Raw genomic sequence first — 5,935 nt, forward strand, 5'->3', positions numbered from 1 at the left:
AGAGGATCTGAATAGGCATTTTTCCAAAGATGACATACGGATGTCCAATAGACACATGAAAAGATATTCAACATCATTAATCATCAGAGAAATGCAAATCAAAACCATAATGAGATACTACCTCACACCTAGAGCATGGCTATTAACAAAAAAGACAAGAAATAACAAGTGTTGGAGAGAAAGTGAAGAAAAGGAAACCCTTGTACACTGCCGGTGGAACTGTAAATTGGTATAGCCACTCTGGAAGACAGAATGGAGACACCTCGAAAAATTCAGAATAGAATTATGATATGATCCAGCTATTCCACTTCTGGGTATTTATTCAAAGAAAGCAAAAACACTAATTCAACAAATATATGCACCTTTATGTTCATAGCAATATTTATAATACCCGAGATATGGAAACTACCTAAATGTCCATCAATAGATAAATGGAAAAAGAAGTGTGGTATATATTATATACCAGGGAAAACTACTCAGCCATAAAAAGATAAAATTTTGCCACTTGCAACAACAGGGATGGACCTTGAGGGTATTCTGCTAAGTAAAATAAATCAGATGGAGAGAGACAAATACCTTATGATTTCACTCGTATGTGGAATATAAAACAAAAACAAAAACAAACTTGTAGATGTAAACAACAGATTGGTGGTTACCAAAGGAGAAGGTGAAAAGGGTCAAAAGTGTCAATTGTATGCTGACAGACAGAAACTAGACCTTTGGCATGCTGTAGTATATACAGATGTTGAATTATGATGTTTTATACCCGAAAATTATATAATGTTATAAACCAGTGTTACCTCAATAAAAACAAAATGAAAACAATTCTTTTTGTCTGAATCTAAAGTTGTGCAGATAATGCAACCTATAATCCAACAATTTCACTCATAAGTAAATAGCTAAACAAAATAGGTACATGTGTGGGTGTAGACATATACCAGAGTATTCATAGCAGCATTATTCATACTGAAATGAATAAATTTTGTATATTTATATACTGGAATATGATCCAGTGATGAAAACAAATAGATTATTGCCACTTGGAGTATTTGGATGAAACTTATACATATAGTATGAGCAAAAGAAGACAAAATATATATACCATATGATTTTATTGATATAAAGTTCAGAACTATTCTTTGGTTAGATGTTAGAATACCAGAGTTTGACTGAAGAATGGAAAAGGGTATTAGTGACTGGAAAGGGACATGAAAAGTTTCTTTTTAAAAATCTAATTTATAATTGCTTAGATATGTTTATTTTTCATAACTCTGATAAGTCATCAAGCTTTCTGACATTTGAGAAAATCAGCCGAACATTCATGAAGCAAAGTGTCCAACAGAGCACAAATTGTGCTTATTGGCTATTTTGCCTTCTGGGTCAAAAAACTTTTTGAATACTCAATGGGCAAATGAAGGGCCCCATAGTGACTATCATATTACAAGGAAATGTATTTATCATTTATAAAGAAACATACTATAAATGTATGCATCATGTCTAGTGGAATTGAGAACAATCTGTTATCATCACCAACATCATTTTTATGTTTTTGAAATGTTAAAGACTTAGACCAATTAATTTCAGAAAGTTTTCCTAAAGTTATTGAATCAAATATGAATAGAGAATAAGTTGAGTGCATGGACTTTTGACTGGCTCCTACTTCTAGGAAGCTTCTAAAAAGTAACTCTTAAATATCTTTTCAGTAAGCGGGGTCACCTTATGTAGTTTAAAAAATGTTTGAGTCTATCACTGACCATTAAAGATCATTTTATTACCTACGTTTAAAAGTTTTAAAAATATTTTACATGAGGAGATGTTTTTAGTGAAAGAGAAGATGAGAGAATAAAAATAAAGAAAAAATTAAGTTATATTTCAAAAAATGGAAAGAGTATGCACCAAAATGATATATCCGGTTGGTAATATCATGAGCATTTTAACTTTTTTCATTTTGCTTACAGTAATTTTCTAATTTTCTTAATGGACATATATCATTCATTATATAGGAATAAAACATTATAAAGATTATAGAGCTTTACAGACACATGTGGTTATTTACTGACATTTGATTCAATATTGAGAAAACTGTCACTACGCAAGAAGAAACCTTAAATTTCAGTGTACTTACTGGCCCAGTGACCTAATGCTTTTGTGCTTTTTTGATTCATAAGAATCACGTTCTTTCTGGTAGGACTTAGCTGAACAACAACAGGCAAGGAAAATAAGTTAAAGAGAATTCACACAAGCTGACCTTACATATTTGCAAACTATGGCCCCTAGAAAGGTTGCCCACATATTGTGCCTCAAAAATGAACAGTTTTTTAGTCACCTTGTCTTTTCTAGTGGGTATCCTGACACGCAGTTACTTTAAACACTAGTTATTTTGAATTGCTGTTTTGATATTTTAAAAGGAGGGTAATTGGAAGAGATAATAGCATGTAAAATAAAAAATAAATCTATTTTCTTCAGGCATATGTTTGCCTGTCATAATGCTTGATTTTCTGAAACAATGGGAAAGTTCTAGACAAAAATAATTAACTAAATACTTTTCAAAATAGAATTTTAATGTGCTAATTAAATTTATGTTTTCCTTCATAGTGGAAAACATTAAACTTTCTAACTTTCTATTATTATTTCAAGAGTAGACAACGTACTTTATTATAAAATTCCCTATAATAACCTAGAAACATAGAATGAGAAAATATTATACATCATAGCAAAAATAGAGCCATCAAGATTTTATTCCTAGTCTCCAAAGTTATGAAATAAATTTACTTAGTGCTTATTGGAAGAGAGAAATGATCATCTCAGGATCTACAGAAATTCTTATTCCTACTGCTAAAATATCATAAAAGAATTCAATTATGAAAGAATTCTCTATAAGATTGATAAACTTAGAAAAATCACATGGCTTTGGGTTTGACATGCATAGTTCCACATAACACATTCACTTCCAGGAATGTTTAACAATAAGCTGTAATAAATATGAACTATAAAGGAGTTGACATCTTTAAAAAGATAATTATGTCTTAATTTATAATCATTTAACTGCTTGAATTCACACACTTATAATTTGTTGAATCGCAATTTTAGAACTTTCATCAGATACTCAAGTTTATTCTTTTAATTACATATTGTTTCCTTTTTTGGCTTAAGCTTTTTCCACATTGCACAAAATTTATAAAGTTTGGAACTCATCCATTGTACTTACTCAATTTGTCTACACTCTAATGAATAAGAACCCAAAATTGGTTTGGAGGAATCTCAAACATCAAGTTTCTCTGCTAAACCGGAAAAATTATGAAATCTCCACTTCATTCTGTGTATGTGTTGGAAAGAGAACTGAACTTTGAATTGGAAGACCCCGATTAGCCTTGGTCCAAGTCACCTGACTGTTATTTTTGGAGTGCATCAAAGCACAGGGGCAGGTGTTCTTTTATGAGACTCTCATACTAGATTGGATGAGAATCACTAAAATATCTGTGAATATAATTAATAATCTTGAGGAACATCTATCTTTCCTTTACTTTTTAACAAAGATGAATAGCTTTTACTAGACAAAATGAAAGAGATTTTACAAGCAGAAAGAACCAAAGGCTATAGAAGAAAGCCAAAGGCAGTGTCAAGAGGCTGATGAATTAAATAACAGAGAAAAAAAGAGTTGGGGGAAAAAACACTAGTTGAGTTATATTTTTGCCCACTGAACAGGACAGTAAATATAGATGTTCTGAGGAAATAAGAGCAACAAGTATCCAATATAACCTTCAGATGAACAAATAGTCAGACATAAAAACGGTGGGATTCTTTTAACAGCCCCATGGAAAAAAGATGGGTTTTCACTGTTAGTGAGTTTCTATAGAAGTAGATGTAGATCCAATAATGATGGTTGTTGTCTTCATTATTAATGTACTCAAGAACTTTTCTAAAATTTTTCAATCCCATTGACTTTAGTCGACTCACATGGGAAGACATGTAGCCCTAGGCTTTTTAAAATCATTGAAAGGAAAGAGTAGAACAATAAAACTAATTTAGTTTTTACCTTTTCTTCTACTTGAGATCCACCTGGCAGTCACATTTCTAAGATAGTATCCCTCTTTTTAATTACTCCCTTTCACATCAACTTTCATATTTCCTTTGTATCCCTGGTCACATTCTATAATTGCTTTACATGTCTGGCTGTCTGCTGTCTGTCTCCTTCACAGGAGTGTTAGCTTCACGAGGGCATGAACTCTATTAGAAGTGATACTACTTCATCCCCTGAACCTATAATGTTTGTTGAATTAATAATTCAAAAAATATATACTTGGCATTGTAGAAAAGAGTATTTTGTAGATGATGGCTAAATACTAAGTGGCCTATAGACAAGAGGAAAGGATTCTTTAGGAAATTAGTATGAATATTTTTGGTAGGCAATAGAGTGAATTTATCAATGTAAAAGTGAAATTTGAAACCAAGAGAACACAATCCTAAATTACGTTGGACACCCACATACTATGTAGGATAAAGGTGTATTGTAAAAAGGAAGAAAAATTGTAGAAAATATTTTAGTAATTATCAGGGGAAACTAAAGGTGATGATCAGGAACAATATGTACATTCATTTGTCATACATGTGCCATAAAAATATATACATATAGGACTTATGTCCTGGTTATGTATCTGTCTCATTGCATAGAGTGTAGATAATGAAATAAGCTTGGTTTTAAAATAACAAAATTTATATGTTCTCATGAGTATATCTGAGACTTTTGCAGCACTATTTATGACTTGAATACAAGAATAGGAAATAAACTGGCACTAGAGATTAAAATAGAGATTAAGATAATTACATTTATCAGCACAAAAATTCAAGACTTGTGGGTGGAGTAGCAGTGGGAGATGATAGTCTAAAGGCAATTAACACTGTGAAAGAAAAAAGCAATATTTGGGGGGAAATAAATATGCAACAGATATTCTAGATGCATGGAGAATGTGGATAATCACAGCAGCAAAACAAATATGTGATTAAAAAATATATCACCTATCTGGACATTTAATGGTTATCTTCTGCCAAAACTGTTCTCAGAAGTTGGAAGAAGGAACATGGTTTTTTGTTAATCTGGACTTATTTCTGGAGTTAAAGAGGAAATAGATAATAAAAGTTTGGGAAAAAGTGATGATAGAACTTTTATGATTCTAATAGTAAAGGAATTGAGTAATTAATACATTCAGATAGGCACATGTACACCAGGTTTTAGAAAATCAGATTAACAGGCTAAACACTCACTGTATTAAGACCATGCATGTGTCCCTAGCCCCTACTTCTTTCCCTTGGTCTGGTTTTATAAATGCTGGTGATAAACCAAGTCTGATTTATATGATACATCTTAAGTGGGAAATGGCTGACTCTAGGTGGCTTTCATCAACCTCAAGAAATAAGAGCACAGCTAGTACAATAACTTAAGATAACCACTGCTAATTTCATTATTACCAGTGCCATTAGAAGAATTGTAAAATTTTTAAAAATCAGATTAATTTTTACTGTGAGAAAAGCTATATTTTTATCACATGATAAGAAACTCTAAAGAATATGGTGACTAAAGATGGGAAAGTCTTCAATTAAAATTTTATAAAATATAGATGAGGACAAGAAGCAGTCATTTAATTAAAGATTTGTACTTATGTACAGTACATGAACATTCAAAACTAAATAATATGTTTGAGAGATGGTTAAACTATAAAGCAAAGTAAAAAAAAACAATATACATTAAGTTTAGATTAGTCATTATTTCTGAATAAGTAGAGGAAGAGACAGAACTGGGAGGCACGCAGGGAACTAAAGGTTGTTGGTAATGTTCTTCTACAATAACGGGAGTGGGTGTATAAATGTTCTTTACACTGTGTTTCTTTAAACCTGACATATCTTATAAACATTTTTTATTTTTGTATGATTCAGTATT

General features: G+C 31.4%; 1 non-coding gene across 1 annotated transcript; it reads left to right on the forward strand.

Moving 5' to 3' along the window:
- The first annotated feature begins 5,207 nt into the window (after nt 1–5,207).
- On the forward strand, nt 5,208–5,338 carry LOC120616707 (small nucleolar RNA SNORA72). Its single transcript, XR_005656661.1, has one exon. It is a non-coding gene; the product is annotated as a small nucleolar RNA SNORA72 (small nucleolar RNA).
- The last annotated feature ends 597 nt before the right edge of the window (nt 5,339–5,935 follow it).

Source organism: Pteropus medius, unplaced genomic scaffold (assembly GCF_902729225.1).
Source record: "Pteropus medius unplaced genomic scaffold, Ma_sr-lr_union100, whole genome shotgun sequence".
Lineage (NCBI taxonomy): Eukaryota > Metazoa > Chordata > Mammalia > Chiroptera > Pteropodidae > Pteropus > Pteropus medius.